This window comes from Zonotrichia leucophrys, chromosome 4 (assembly GCF_028769735.1).
Source record: "Zonotrichia leucophrys gambelii isolate GWCS_2022_RI chromosome 4, RI_Zleu_2.0, whole genome shotgun sequence".
Classification (NCBI taxonomy): Eukaryota; Metazoa; Chordata; class Aves; order Passeriformes; family Passerellidae; genus Zonotrichia; species Zonotrichia leucophrys.
Window position 1 is genome coordinate 47504824 of NC_088173.1, and position 17115 is coordinate 47521938.

Consider the following 17115-nt stretch of genomic DNA (forward strand, 5'->3'; position numbering starts at 1 on the left):
ACCTGTGGAGATTTCAATCACTGAAGCAATTGACAGGTTAGTTGGATCCTAATTATTCCTGAAATGAGAATAAATTTCTGCAGCTTGAAATGAAAGAGCTAATATTTTTAAAAAGAAAAAATAATCTAGATAGAATTAGGAAATGGTGCACTTTCATCCAGAAATCATTCATAATGAATAGGATAGCATCAGGCTGGTGACCTGTGATTATATGGGTTCCACATAACCTCATTTTAAGTCCCTTTGCTCTTCAACATCTGCTTAAATGACTTGGACTGAGGGATGCTGAGCAAGGTCAGAGATGACACAAAATTGGGAGGAGCAGAATCCCTCAAGGGCAGAGAGACCTCAACAAATTAGACAACTGGACAATCACCAACCAAATGAATTTCAACAAGGAAAATGCCAGATCCTACAGACAGGACTGGGCAACCCTGGGTATGTGTAGACTAGAGAATGAGAGGCTGGAAAGCAGGGCCACAAAAAGGGTCCTGGGGGTCCTGATCCATGGAAAGTTGAATGTGAGTCAGTGCTCTGGAGCCAGCAGGGCCAGCCCTGTCCTGGTGGCATCAGGGACAGCATCACCAGCTGGGCAAGGGAAGGGATTGTGCCACAATATAAAAAAGACATTAAGTGTCCAAAGGAGGACAAGAAAGATTGTGAAGGGCCTGGAATGCAAACAGTCTGAGAAGTAATTGATGTCATCTTGTTTGTTCAGAAGAAGGGACTAAAGGGAGAACCTCATCACAGTCACCAATATCCTTGTGTTGGGCAAACAGTGATCTCTCCCATTATGACCAGTGACAGGATCCCAGGGAATGGCCTGAAATTGTGTCAGGGGACGTTAATTTAGATATTAGAATAATCTTCTTCACCCAGAGGGTGATTGGGTATTGGAACAGGCTCCCCAGGTTCATGGCACCAAGCCTGACAGAGCTCAAGAAGCTTTTGGACAATTCTCCTGTGCACGTGTGTCATTCTTGGGGATCGTCCTGTGCTCTGGCTGCTTCCCTAGGGAGCCTGTTCCTGTGCCCATCCACCCTCTGGATGAAAAACCTTTTCCTGACATCCAACCTAAACATGCCCTGACTCAGTTTCATGCCATTCCCTCAAATCCTGTCCCTGGTCATGAGAGTGAAGAGATCAGTGGGAGGACGCTTAAGTCCAAATTGAGGTCTCCCTCAGTGTCCTCTTCTCCAGGATGAACACAAATCTCAGCCACTCCCCATACAGCTTTCCCTCCAAATTCTTCACCATCCTCCTGTCCCTCCTTTGGATGCTCTTTAACAACTTGATATCTTTGCCATATTGTGTTGCCCAAACCTGGATGCAGCACTCAAGGTGAGGCTGCACCGGCGCAGAACAGAGTGGGGCAATCTGAGGTGAATAAAACATGTTTGAGCCATATATACAAAGGAATATATGAAATGTGACACCTCGGAAATAAAAACTAGAAATCTGACCATGGGAATAAGCACAGAAGACAGAGAAGTCTGACCATGAGAAAAGCTTTCTTATTTCTGAAGAATAATACACTTCTGTAGCTGTCACAAACAACATAATTGAGGTACTAATTTCTCCAGCCAATGCTTTTGGTCCTCCCTGAGCTTCAAGATTTTCAGCTTCAGGCTCAAAGTTTTCTGCTCTCATCAAGCTGAAATAAAGAGAATTGAACTCAAATAAATCCAAGAATTGCTCCCAGAATAATTGCTCTTTAACAACTTGATATCTTTGTCATATTGTGTTGCCCAAACCTGGATGCAGCACTCAAGGTGAGGCTGCACCGGCGCAGAACAGAGTGGGGCAATCTGAGGTGAATAAAACATGTTTGAGCCAAATATACAAAGGAATATATGAAATGTGAGACCTTGGATATAAAAACTAGAAGTCTTACCATGAGAAAAAGCACAGAGCTTTTTCTTATTTCTGAAGAATAATACACTTCTGTAGCTATCACAAACAACATAATTGAGGAACTAATTTCTCCATCCAATGCTTTTGGTCCTCCCCGAGCTTCGTGTCTTTTCAGCTTCAGGCTCAAAGTTTTCTGCTCTCATTAAGCTGAAATAAAGAGAATTGAGCTCAAAAAAATCCAAGAATTGCTCCCAGACAAAAGCTACTAGGAAAAGAAATCTGCCTGGCCTTTACCTCCCCAGGCACAAAAATAAATGGCACAAGGAGTCTTTTCCACACCTAACAGCAGTTACTCTGATGAAAGAAAAGCAGTAGTGTGAAGTAGACTAAAGTGACTTTTCTGGGTTTATTCTGTTTTGGATAAACCCAGTCATACAAGAAGAGATAAGTTCTTAAAGTACTTCAGGTTCTACTTTATATAACTGGGTTTTGAGTTTGTGAGTGATGCAGGTCAATGGCTTGATAATGTACTTGACAAATAGAAGTTCGATCTCAGCAAACCCACAAGAACATAATTATGGATGTGCCATGAGGAGAAATAGCAAAAATATGAATCAAATTCAAACCAAGCATACATCTTGTTTGCAATTCTCTTTTAAATTTTCCAAATCACCATATTAAAGTACTGCAAAAAGAAATTTGTGATGAGACAAAGCTTATTAGATCATATTGTGTTTGTCCTTGGCAATATAAAATTGCTCTCTATAGAAGGTATCTCAGTGCTTAGTTCTGAATGAGCAAAGAGCTCTGATCTACTGTGAAAGAAGAATACTTTTATTGAAATAAAAGAAAGAGTTGTGACTTGATATTTCATCTAATATTTCCTTTCCTCAGCCTAATCCTATCTTTCACACCTCCTCTGACCTTCCCAAATATTTGTCTAGCTTTTGACTGGCATTTATCTGAAGTAAATCATTTTCATCTTACCTTCTTGCCAGATGAAAGAATTCAGAAATTAAGCATGGAAATTTTCTTGGGGTGCCTTTTATTTTTTAGGGACAGATGGATCTGTAATAAGTATAATGGCAAATGCAGCTTTTTCTATTACCTTAACATTTTAACAGGGGACAAATTATTAATTTGGAATTGATATCCACCAACATCTGTGCAAATTAAATTTTCCCAAATATACATTTGAATTTTTTGTGATCTCATCACAGTGGCAATTCACAGTCATCTTCAGCCAACCATTTATTTCTCTAAGATACTGATTGCATTCACTCAAGCCCACAGAATGCTGTCTGATCGTCCTTCAAGTTATTATTTTTTCCATTAAAAATCACTTTTTAGGCTTGAACAATACTAAGATCAGTCTACCAAGTGTGCAGTTACTTAAACCTCATTGATTCTTTCATGGAGTTAAAAAGGTTAGTAATGTGAGCTGTATTTTTGCAGCTTGAAGTTGTTAGATTTTTTAAAGTAGCTTTTAATTCTACAATTAAAATATAGATCATGTTACAAACACACAAAGTAAGGTTGGCAAATTTTTATAATGACCACATAAATCATATGTATAATCACATTATATCTTTATAACTAGCATATAATTACTTTCCAACATTAATTTCCACTGCTTGCAAACCATTTACTGAAGTAGTACTTGAATTTTAACAATCCAATAAAACACAAAGATTTTATTGCTCATCCCACTTTTACCCTGTGGAAGCTTGGCTCAAGGAAAAGATGTTGTTTCCTCAAAACAAAAACATTTTTCTCACGAGCATTGCTTTTAAGATGAGGAGACTGAGAGGAGTTTTGGCAATACTCACATTACTGAGTCTCCCTCAGATGCTGGAAAATTAGTTTCTTTCTGTTTTTTTTTTTTGTTTGTTTGTTTGTTTTTTAAATTTTAACCCAAGTCTTCCAGCAGGGTATGTCTAAATCCCTTGCAAGGATTTTTTTCTCTCTACTGCATGTCCAAATCACAGACAGCAACAGAATTTTATCCTGAGCGTGTCTTTCATCTGTCCTTCTTTACAGAGCTTTGTCTTGGTCTTAGGTTTAACCACCAATTAAGAGGGTTTCATTTTTTCCTGTAATATTTTTGAATATAAGTGAAATGAGAGATTTGTAATGGCATGCTGTTAAAACTAAGAATACACAGTACTTTGAACACAATATTTAAAAAACCATTCAAACTATAGAAATATCAGTAATACTGATGAATGGCCCAATTTTTATAGCCAAAAAAAACAAACCATAGAAGATGAACAGTAGTTAAAGTGTCAGTGCAATCAACAATACCTGTAGTTATTTTTCTCACTGAGATTGCTTCTGTATCCCACTTTTACATGCAGTTAGGCTGAGAGAAACATTTGGGAATTAGGGGAGCTCCAAGAGCTCTGGAGAATGGAGGTTGTACCTTATGGGCCCAGATTCTTTAAACAGCTGAATTCTACTGGAAATAATTGTGCCAGCACATACACGGGTTTATCCTCAGTCTGGCCCACTTCTGCCATGTCCATGCAATATAAAGTATATAATATAAAGTATTTTCTGTTGTGTCCCACAACATGTTCTGTCATTGTGTCTCTATAGAACTTGGCATACACAAACTGAGCCCTACTTCATGTCTCCTGCCTATAACCAAACCTCTTGTGACAAATCTGACCCCTGGGCAGTTTTAACCATCATCCAAATAATAGAGAAAGATAAGGAAAAGAGTCTATTAGAAAAATAAGGAATGTTTTTTATACCCTCTTCAAATATGGAAGCACTATTCTAGACAGCCATGACAAGAATAAATGTCCCTTCACCAGCATTCTCCCATTACCTGGGAAAAGACAAAAAAAAAAATCACATCATGGAATAAGGGAGGCCTTTTATCCTAGGAAAAGTAGTGTAATTCCACTGGGACTAGCTGCACAGCCCCTGTCTTAGTGAAAATCTCTCATCAGAGCACTCAGCTGGAGAACCCTTGAAAACAGAGACAACTCTCATCAGCCATCTGCCAATAATATGATCACTCTGACAATTTTTACAACAGTGCTCTTATATACAGAATTTTATATTATATTATAGAACTTGAGGAAAGCTGCAAAAGGCAGGCCTCAGATACAGCAGAATTGTCAGTAGAGCTAAAAGCAACAGTCATGAGATTGGTCAGCAGAAAAATTATTTAAACTGTAGAAAAGGCAAGGGCAAATAGAACAATAAACCTATGTATTAATGCTTGTCTGAATAGCTTTCTAAGAGGCTTTACTAAGGCATCAGCTCTAGGAGTTAGATGTTTTGTGAGGCTCTCAGCTTCTATTTTTAAGCTAAGTTTTCAGATCTCACATTCATGCTCTAAAAACCAGATGGGACTGATGTGATCATTTGTACCCCTTGAACATCATTATAGGATTTCCCTTAACTTGTTCAAACCTCTCTTGAGTCAGAGAGTTATTTCTGAAGTGAAAGTTTCTGTGCTAGAAATTCCATCACGGCATAATTTCAAACACAGCCTTGAGAAGATTGAGTTCTTCTGCCCAATTAAGAAAAATAAATATGAACATGTAATTTTAAAAAACTGAGTGTTTTTTAATCTTACATATATATATTTATTTTTGGAGGTGGATAAAGTTAGGGAATTTTTTTTTCATAATTTGTTGGTGTTGTTAATATTTTGGGTAAGAACAATATGCTTTATTCTTTTAAGGAACATATTCAAACCTTGGCTTTGTGTATTAGATCCTCTCACTAAAATATAGGTAAGAGGCATAGAAAAGATAAAGATTTTTTTGAAGTCACAAGCTTTTGTCACCTTTCTGCCTTTGTAGATTATTGTATTGGCTGCTCTGGTGTTAGCAAGAGAGCATTTGATTACTAGTGAAATTATTTCTAGACAATTGACAGAAAGTGGAAGTTTCAGACTGACCAGTTATATTTTCCTCATTCAAATCAAACAGGTTATGATAATGAAGAAATATTTTCTACACAGATATATGGTGAAAGATTTAAGTATTTGACAAATACTCACTGAGTGAAAATTTTGTGAATAATTTCTGCAGCTTAAATTGCAGGTTAAAGGAACAGATGTTAAAAGAAATCAAAATTTGCAAGTAATAAAATTCCTGATTTGAGTTTATATAAAGTTAGGACAACATAATTAAAGCAATTGTTTTTTTCTCTGTATTGGTCAATATCAGGACTGTCAGAGCCTTACCTAACAATTCCCAAACTGATCCAAGGATCTGGAATACTGAAGAGTTTCGTGATAACTTTTGATGTTTTTCTATATATGTTCCAATCTCTTCTTTGATCTGGACTATTTTATAAAAGACTAGAAGAGTTCTTAGTTTTGTAAATCATGGAGATTCCTGCATAGTTGCCTGTGATGGCAGCAGATTAGATTCTATAATGGCTTTTTATTCTCCACCAGTCCAATCTTATTAATGCAGGAATATCGGGATACTGAAGGTCCTATTATTTTTAATGGTTAGTAAAGAAGAAACTTTTTCTCCACTATCAATTATCTGTGAACATATTTTGGTGTGAATTACCCTTTCTTCCAGAATCTGTCACAAAATTGCAGCAGATTTTCCTTACACAGCAATTTCCATCACAGACTCAGACAATCCTTTAAAGTACAAATAAATTTTTAAAAAATCCTTCTGATATTTTACCCAACTCAGAGTCTGTGTTCTGAGTGTCCTTCTCAACAGACTGTCTTGAAATCCAAATTAATGCTATACGGGCACATGAAACTGCTGCTGAAACAGAAGGCAACAGTTGTTTTGCTAGATTACATCAAAGGTAGGATTTCAGCTTTTATTTTCAGCATGGCAAAAAAGTAACTCGCTGATTTCTGATACAGTCAACCTCTCACATTTAGAGCTAAATTAAGAAGAAGCCACAAGAGGAATACATAGAGTATCTCTGTTGATTTTCTAACTACTCAAACATGAAAAATTGCTTTTTATAATGTTAGACTATACTGTATCAGCCCCTTCAACTTTATGCTCATTAAAAATATATAATTCAATATTTCACAGCACACTACACTCCCTTCTTTGACACCTAACCTTTTGTAAAAACAGGAGGACAAAAATTTGAAGACAATATAGTGATGAATCAGGTGTTTCTCTTTTGGAGAGAACAGGATGCAATTCTTCACATATACTGGACACTTCTAATATCTAAAAGCTTCAGACATGGATGCTGCAGATAAGAAAATGTGACTAATTTAAGCAAGTAATAATCCATTTCAACTAAAGAGAATTTTAATTAATATTTAATAAAATCCATACACTTGATGGCTTAACTAGATGTTATGCATCTTTTTTGTAACAATTAGTTTGTCAAGACAGTGATTAGAATGCCAGCAGCTCGGGTATTCCAGTTATGTTATTGTAAGGCACTTGGGAAAGTCATGCTCTTCAAATGTGCAATGTAAGGGCACATCATTTAATTAAAAGTCAAATTTAGGCTGAGGGAACAAGTTAACACATAAGCCAAGCAAACTGGGCAATAACTGCAAATGTCATGTAAATATTATGAATTATTCAACTTGGCTTTTCTTGCTAACTATTTTTTATATATTATGTTTCATTAAAAGGTATTAAAAGAATTACACTTTCCTAAAAGCACACATAACTGCTAACTTGGTTTTCATGTTGTCACTCCACTTTTCCTATGATGAAAAATAATATTCTTCAGATCAAGATGAGTACTGACTGGAAAAGGCTTTATGCCACATGGATCATTGGAACTATGTCTAGCTTGTTAAAAAGCAGTTTCTGTAACTTGCTCAGTAGAATTCTGTTATAAACACACACATAATATACTGTCCCAAGTTTCCTGTTTTTTTCTTTTCCTCCACTCCTGGAATTCGATCAAAATCTATATAAAACAAGTCCTCTTCATCCATATGAGTGTGAGGTACATGCAGGAATACCTGAAGTATTTCATATGATATTGCTGCTAACTTTGTTTTCATGTTGTCACTCCACTTTTCCTATGATGAAAAATAGTAGTCTTCAGATCAAAATGAGTGCTGACTGGAAAGAACTTTCTGCTAGTTTATATACTTTTGGGTCACTGGAACTATGTCTAGCTTGTTAAAAAGCGTAATTTGGTCTGTAGAATTCTGTCATATACACACACATAATATACTGTCCCAAGTTTCTTGCTTTTTCTTTTCCTCCACTCCTGGCATTTGATCAAAATTTATATAAAACAAGTCCCTTTTATCTATATGAGTGTGAGGTTCATGCAGGAATACCTGAAGTATTCCATATGATATTGCTTTCTTTATTCTTTAAAACCACAGAGCTCCATCATTGGTCCACAGTCTCCAATAAAACTGCTACTTCCTTTTACTTTGAAAAGAATATTTGAAGTAAAAAAAAAAAGAGGTTTGATGCAAACACCTTTCATCTTGAATCATGGACTGCCAGGAAAAAGAGACCTGAAACAGTTTCCTGGAGTCCTTCAGTGCTGATTCACTTAAGGAAAAGTGAATCCTCCAGAAATGCCTTTCAGCATGATGAGCTTTAATGATGCCTGGCACAGCAGTGTAATTAACAGTATCATTGATATATCACAATTCTCTGCTTTCCAGTGGCACAAACAGCCTAATGCCAGATTGCTTATTAAAGGTACACCAGGGCTGCAAAAGGGTACCAGATGAAACAATCCCCCAGCAGCCATGTAATGAGGTGCAGACATCTGTAGGATGATTTCAGAACTCTGAATGGGAAGATTAAAATCTGGTGGTGCTGCAGATGTTTTTGTCATCTTCCCCTCAGCTGTTGTCACTGAAAATAGATCAGTCCTCCAATGAGGCTGGAATGCCAATGGCTCAAACCTTGTTTTTCCTCAAATGCTTTAGTGCATTGCTATCCCTAAATTACTCAAAAACGTTCAGAATAAAATAGCAGGGAAAAAAAAAAAACTGATGAAACCTTTCAGAAATATTTTTAGACCTAAATATTTCTAAATACTTTTGGAAAAATTTTCTACCAGCGCGCATTTTTTGGTTGCTCTTCTTTCTGGCAGTACCAAAGCTTAATGTATTGGCAAAGGAAGAGAAGAATCTATTCCTCATCTGAAAAATAATCACCCATTGCATCAGTTGTGCTAGGATAACTTCTGCCCTCTTTCAGATCACTTCATATTGGCACTGTGATGTAGAGTAGTCTCAAAGCAAGCATGGGAGAGGGATGTAAAACTGTTGCCCAAGCAGGTAGAAAACTTTTACAGGACTAGAAAAAACCAAATATTATGTGACAACAAATAAAATGCCAGAATTCCCAAAGTTCTTGATTCTTCCCTGTCTCTTTCTTCTCACACAGGTGAAGCAATTTCCAACTAAATGAATTGTTGACACTTTTTAATACTCTAATGAAACATAAGCAACAAGACCTTTTTTAAAGAAACCACTGGACTCTTTCCTGCTTTTTCTCCTGTAAAAAGACAAAAAATTGTACCTTTTTTTACAGCTCAGCCCCTTCACATTATTTCCTCCTGATTGCACGGGCCCACACGCATCAGCTGAAAGTAATGAAACAGCTTCATTTAGCTAAAAGCAAGAAAATGCTCGTGATTGCCTTAAGCCATTCTTTTGTTGAGGCACAGGCAAAGAGACCCCTTCAATTGCCAGTGCCAGGAGCAATCTGGACAATCACATCATGAATTTATGGACTTTCACTTTGTAACCCACTGTGTATCCCAGCCCAAGCACTACTTCGACAGATTCAGGATGCCATTCCTGAGACAGTTACAATGCAGAAGTCCATTTTACATTAGCAAAAATATTTTGCAAATGTTTATAAAAGAAAATCTTTTCATGACAGTATCCACAAAAAACTTAGAAATATTGCAAGATTTATCCTCTCAAATATCAAAATTTAGAAGAACCTACTGTAACAAAGCCCCAGCCTAGTTTAAATAATTAAGAAAGGAAAATAAAAGAAGCTGCTTTTTTTTTACTTCATAAAAGTAGCTGTTTTTCTCTTTTTTTTATAAGGGGGAGGAGGAGAGAACAGCAATTTGTTATCTTCTATAAAATTCTAAAATTGTTACCTCTGGGATCCCTTCAATTTTTTTTTACATTACACCCATCTCCCATAATATTGTCTCATCTGTATTCATAATTTTTTTATTCTTTTGACAGAATTTTCTCCTCCAATGCAAATTTCAGTTTTCAGAAGAAAAATATAAAAATGTTCAAAGCTGTATTGTATCAATGTTTCTATATTTTCAATGGAGCTTTTCTTCATTAAAAAAATCTAAATGTCCATATATTTCAAGTTTTGCACAGAACATTATAGATTAAAATAAATAAAACCCACAAAAAAATAAAATCAAAACAAGTTTGCTATTGTTCACCTCCACGCTGGATGTTACTTTCAATTTTTTAATGTTCTGAGAAATGAACAAATCTCAGCAATTTTTATAGCTGGGTAATTCACATGGCTTGGAAATTTCCTTATTTCTCAACAGAAGAGCAATAATGTAAATAAAGCTCAAACTAAAATCCTCTGACTTTATCTAAGAAAATTAACTTTCTTTAAATAAAACATTCTAAAAGTTCAATACTGATTTTCTGAGACAGACTTTTTCTCATAGTAAACATGCTTAATTTTTTTTGGTCTAAATCTACAATTTTATTTTATCTTTCTCAGAAATTTCCCTCTCAAGAGTGAAAAATAGGCAGCAAAACCCAAAAACAAGTCGGCAAAGGAGTAGAATCACATATGGCTCCAGACTGCAGCATTCATCAGGGAGCTGGAGTTATATTTTGGTGTCAGAGGAAGAGAAAATGATCAGATAATTTACCCCAAATTTCAGTGCTGGGATATTCTCGCTTCTGCAACAACCGCAATGGAATTCATTTCTTATTTCACTGGGACTAGATCAGGTCTACCTACACCACTATGACACATTTACTTACACCTCACAGCCTGCACATCATTCTTGGTTTATTCAGATCTATTTTCCATAGCAAACCAAGCAAACAAAAATCCCAAAACCCCTCCCAAAAAAAAACCAAACAAAAAAACCCCACAAAAATAAAAAAACAAACCTAACGAAACTTCCAGAGAAAGGAAGTTACTTAAGATTTATAAACCTGGTCCTTCCACTGTGTTTAAACTCAGCTGCACTGAGAGCAAACTTTGGTTTCAGGTATTTTTATTCAAAGCAATTAAAGCTCTACTGCACTTCTGAGAACAAACACGTACATATCAAAATACTTAAAACTGAAAAGAAAACTTTCCTCTTCACAGCAGCAAGCACTTTTAAATTGCTTTGCCATTTAATGCTGCCTCAGTTGCACGCCAAAATTAAGAAACCTACTTTCAGACATCCTTGTTATTCTTCCTAACAATCCCAAAGATGTCTCAGTGAAAGCAGAGTTAAAGCATGCTTAGTGCTTTACAGGAAATCTGCTCCCAAACACACAGTCCAATTAAGTGCCAAATGATGCCTTCAGTTCTCACCCATGTAATCCATACAAGGCCACAGAGATTCCAGCAGCTGAAATTTAATGCCAAAAAAGAACATTCATCTTTTGGCAAATCACAAATATACTTTTTTTTTCCCTCGCCCTAATTGAGTTCTTCTTATTTTGAAATTTATCCCTATGCAAACAGTTGAATAAACAATGGAAAAAAAATTTTGAATCTCTTTAGGCCAGGAACTGGCGAGGGGCATGAAGGAATGAAGGATGAACATATTTTTATTGTGGGACTAAACAGACTGAAAAATTTAAAGTCATTCCAAAACAAGCTGTGTTCTAGATTCAGAATGCCTTTCCTGAGACTTCAGTTTGTGTCTCCACCAGCCACTGTTTTGATAAATTTCCTCAGCACAGACAGATTTACATACAAACACAGGAAGAGTACTATTTTGCCTCCAGTTTTTAACTCACTAGGGAGTCTTAAATATTTGCTGCCCACAGAACCAGAATTGAATTAAAAAACACAACAGAATTTCTGCTTAACTGTTGACTGATCATCAAACAAATACTATAGGCAATAAAAAGTCAATTTCTAAAATGCTAAAACCCCACAAGCTATAAAGTCCTAGCCATCCCCTCTGTGGCATTTGTAGTCTGGACACCTTTTTAGATTGCTTCTTGATGATGTCCTTTTGAAATTAGGGATTGCTGAACTGTTGAGTCTTCCATGGGGATTCTTCCAAATGTTGTGATGGGCAGCGAGCTACCCACAACCTGGGAGTGCTAAAACCCTGAAAAGCTGAGCCCTTTTCCAAAATCTACTCTTTTTGATTAGTATCTGATCTCTCAAGCAGGATCTATCTTGGGCCTGGGCAGTGTGGAAGGGTTTCAGTGATACTTTAAATCCTTCACTTTAGGATTTCCAGCATTTCGCTTGGAGCTTGTCCTGGACTCAATTACATAAAGATTAAACACAACTTGAAAAACCATGGGCTTAAAAGGGCACCTGATTTATTTAAAGGTCTGCAAGAAAACAAACAAAACTGCTTTGCATTTCCACGTGTTGCCATGAAGGAAACCTACGAAAGCACTGTTAAGAAGTGTGAAATAATTCACAAGGAGAGTTATTCTAACCAAGCAAAACCAGAGGTGTGTTCACCATGAAATTTGCCCCTTAGAAAAATTCCAGCTTAATTTCCAGACCACAGAAGTGCGAGTAGTATTTTTAATTTAGTAATTATACCCTCAAGCACCATCTTTAAGTAGGTACTACTGAAAGAAAGGCTGTCTCACTGCAATTTCCAAGTATTAAATATATTCACTTTTATGGGCAAAGGCATATTTAGATCTCAAAAGCACATTTTAGAATTCAAACGTTAGCCTCCTGGTTTTTGTGTCCTTTTTATTGTTTTGTTGGTTAGATTTGGGCTTGTTTCAAAGAGGTTACATTTCAAAATAAGGCAAAATATCACAGAAAAATACTGAATTAAGGTAGTGCTACAAAGCCCATGAAGAGTACTGTTGAATAGATCTTACCTTTCAGCAAGAAGGTGTAGATTTCCACACCCTTCTTCAACTTCAACTGCATTCCCTGTGTGAGTAAAAGGAAATTAGATTGGACCCTTTAAATTGAGATGATTTTGCTTTTTAAATTAAACACATGCTTAGTAATCCAGTTATGGCAAAAAAACTAATGGCATTCAGAAGCCTGCAGTAAGTTTTGATACAATGACACCTTGGATTTTTGTAGCCTTTTTTAACTGTCCTATTTTTTTGTGGACAGAAGTTCACCATTGAGTCAACCAAAACACAAAACTTGCACCAAAAAAGCAGGAATGACAGTTGTGTACATTCATTTGCCCAGAGTAAAAAGATATTAAAATCCTAGTACAAAGGCTAGGCATACTAGAATTAAACTGCAGGATTTATCTTCTAAAAATTTTAATAACTTTTTGTTCTCTGCTTTTGAGGTTGCATAAGAAATCTGAAATCCATTTATATTAACTAAACAGACTCTGCATTTTGTTGTTTTACCTCAGTTCAAAGAAAAAAATAAATAAACTACCTTTCCCAAGCAGATATTATTATTTAGTTTTTATTTCCCTGTTTTCTTTTCCCTTTTATAACCAATCTTTTTTTAACTGGTGAAAGATGAATCATATCAGGCATTTTGCAGTTCTGTCTAAAAACAATGATAGCTATCCCCATTCTCCTCTCCTGAGCACTAAAACCCATGACTGGTTGCAGCAAAAATTACTCTGCACTGTTTTCTCTTTGAGGTTAATAGCTCTAATTCCTAGGGAACACAATACCTTGACGAAGTCATAGTCATTAAAAGGGATCAGAATTATTTTATGTCACTTCCACAGAGAGCTAAAGAATTTTAACATCCCTAATATCAAAGCACAAATTCATTAGCATAATCAAATAGGCTAGTTCAAGTAATTACTGTTCAAAAACCATAATAACCATCCTTTAGCAAAACCTCAATGCCTCCATATCCCACACAGATACAACCATGGCTTTCTTTCCTACTGTGGCTAGATCATAAAAGTTGTTTATGGGTCTTTTGCTGCATAAAAACATAAAATTATAAGTTGGGCCTACAAAATAAAGTTCTTTAAACAGTAAGAGTTCTACAATGCTTTCATAAACTGAAACCATGATTTCCAGCTCACAGTCAGTGTGCACACATAATAATCACGGTGGCTTGGTTGAGGCAGTGGAAATCAGCTGCAGATCTCTTCATTACTGCCAGCCAAAGCCACTTCAAATTGCAATGCAATGTACAAGTTCAAAAATTCACCTCATTATTGTACATAAACCTTCTCCATGCTCCAAATTTCAGGGACACGTATAAGCCATACCCCATGCAATGGATGTACTAATACTGTTAAAAGTCCAGTATTATTCTTAGATTTGAAGGAGGCACTAGAAGAATATCACATTGCTCAACAGAAGACAATAAATGCACATTTCAATGATGGATTCTTTTACCAGCTCCCAGCTTATATTTGCTTGGATTTTCTAATTATCAGTTCACTGAAACAAAAGTATGTGTCCATAGAAGTAAAACACAAAGTATGTGGCCACAAAAGTAAAACCTTTTCTCAAACAATATTAATAAAATATTTAATGTAATAGAAAAGAACAAATTAATGATATATAAAATGATTTGTCTCATATAATTCTACTAATATTTGGTCTCCCAAAAAGTTCCTCTCAATGAACACAGAAACAAATCACAAATATTTATAACTGATAATACAATCAATTAAGGGGGCAGTTTAAATTTCCCTCAGTTTCTCTTAGCAGTTCCTATGAAAGAATAGGGAAAATTCAGAGTGCTGATTTTGTTCTTTCTTACAACACAACAGTAACCACAAGCTTAAAACAGCTTAAGGGAAAAATGATTATCTGATCTTTCTGGCTGTTTTCTAAGAGTTTTTCCTTGTAAATCTGTTGGTGACTTCCCCACTTGGAACTCATTCCTTTGATCCTCAGTGATAGAGGTGCTGGCATTCCTGGAAAAAGCCAACACCACCAGCTTCCCTGACAAATGATGCTTTAGTGATTCAAATTGTTTAACAGCTTGGGCTTGGCATTTCTCAGGTGGTGTCCCAAATTTTTTCACGTTACTAAATGCATTCCCCACTGCTGTTACTTCCCCTAATTTTTTCCAGGGGGCTTTCCTCTGGTTTGAGGCAAGCACAACATCAAATTCCTGCAGTATTTAATTAGAAGTGTATTGCCCTTTCCCCACCATGCAGGTAAGGGCTAATTCAGCCCTGTCAGGTTTCTGGCATGGAATCATAAAAGACAGTTTTTTTACAACTAGGGTAGCCATCCATGAGTAGAAAGCTCTCCTAATTTTAAATACCAGTTCCACAAAACTTAGCTCAGCAGCATTTAAGAGAAAAGGATTGCTATCCAATTTCTTGTAATAAACAGGCCAAATAAGAGAATTAGAAGGGAAGTTTAAGACCATCCCTCTACTGTTGAAGCAATGTGGGCTGGTATCAGGAATTCTAATATTAGGTTTGCAGTACTTAATTCTGCAGCTATTAGTAGGTCTGAATTCAGAAATTCTATTCTATAACTCATCATAACTCTATTCTATAACTTCAGAAATTTTGTTTTGTAGCAAATATCCAGCACTATGACTGGGTTTCCTTTAGGGTTAAGATTAGCAGATTTCTATTTCTCACTTGTGAGCCAAAAATATTGCCATGAGTCATAAATATTTTGCCAAATAACCTGGGCTCTGGTGATTTTAACTCTTTTCTTCCTGAGAAGCACACACTGACTTTCAACATTCCACCACAAAATCAGTTCAGACTGGGATTTACTATCATCCAATTCATGTCCAGAATTTGCCATTTTGGTAGCAGCACACAGCACTGCTTCAGTAGCAGTTTGCTGACTCTGACAATCATTTGAGCTTTCAGTTTTACCTGAGGGTTGTAATGCTGCTTCGTCATCATCAGATGCCAATGTAAACGCCACATCTCACTCTTTATCAGAACAACAGATTGTTTCTGAGGTCTGAGTCAAAAGAATTTATTCCTGAGAATGTTATCACCCACACATCCTACAATTTTTGTGCAATTCTCTGTCATGCACAGTCCAAAACTCTGTTTGAAGCTCCCTAAAACACTGGCACTCAGCAGCAAGCAGCCTCTCCACCTGCAGCCCTTTTTTGTGTTCTTCCTTTTGCTGACACTACAATTCTTTCACCAAATCTTACTGTAAAGACAGCAATATTTCATTTTCAGATTTCTGAGTAACCAGCCTGTCATTTTTCCCATTTTCTTATGCCAACTCCTCCCTAGGGGGAGAGGGATGACTTACAAAATTTTCAAGAAAGGAAAACAAATTATTTCCTTTACACTGGCCACCCAGGGTAGCAATTTTCCAAAAAAAACCTACACAGCTGCTCTCACAAATTGTCTCAGAGGGGAGGTTGTGGCAAAGTTTCCAAAAGTTTCTATGGAAGGAATATTCAAGGTTTTCCTTAGAGGGAAATGTAGGGTCCAAAGGCAGTTCAGGTCTGAGGACAGCATCCACTTCTGACAGAAATGAGGCCATACAAGCATTCAATATAACACTAGAAAAGCTTTAGAGAACTGTAAATATTGAGCAGAAACATGGGATAAAAACTCCAGTGACCTTAGGTTGGTGACTTAGATAATGACTTAGGCAGGTTCTCTAGAACATGAAAATTGAAGAAAAGATTAAGGCCAAGTTTTGCAGATACATAAAGTTATAAATATTAGAACTCTTCAGGATTCTTATTCTTTATTCCTGATTAAATACTCATTACAAGGTTATACTTACCGTGCATCTCAAGAAAAACAATAAAGGAGTCATGCTGCTGACATCTGCTTGGATCTCACTTGGTGGAGAGCTGAGCCTCCCCAGGGAAGCCACAGCCACAATCTGAGAACTGCTGTGTGCTAAAAGTACTGAGCACAACAGTTCCTTAGGACAAGCAAACACATTGTGCTCTGATGATGCATTCAGTATCAAAGAACTACATTTTTACAGATCAAAAACCTGATCTCCACCCTTAAATTAAAAGATGAACAAAGCCCTAGTACATGAGTGCAGGTTTCTTTCTAAACAGCAGGACTCAAACCACATCCTGGTCCTCATTTCATCCTTCCCCACAGCCATGTCATCCTTCTCCTTTTTGTGGGATTACTTACATAACCCTTGCAGGAAAATCTGTCCCTCTAATGCTTTCAAACACAACTTCACCTCACAAATCTCTCTGCAATGTACACCATGCTGATAAATGCACTTTACAGGACCTG

The 17115-nt window shown here is 36.5% G+C and overlaps 1 long non-coding RNA gene across 1 annotated transcript in view; it reads right to left on the reverse strand.

Moving 5' to 3' along the window:
* Positions 1–9326: 9326 nt before the first annotated feature.
* The window catches only part of LOC135447440 (uncharacterized), a 44972-nt gene continuing 37183 nt past the window's right edge, over positions 9327–17115 (reverse strand). The window contains exon 5 of the long non-coding RNA XR_010440121.1: positions 9327–9390. This is a non-coding gene — a long non-coding RNA (uncharacterized LOC135447440). The remainder of the gene's footprint in view (positions 9391–17115) is intronic.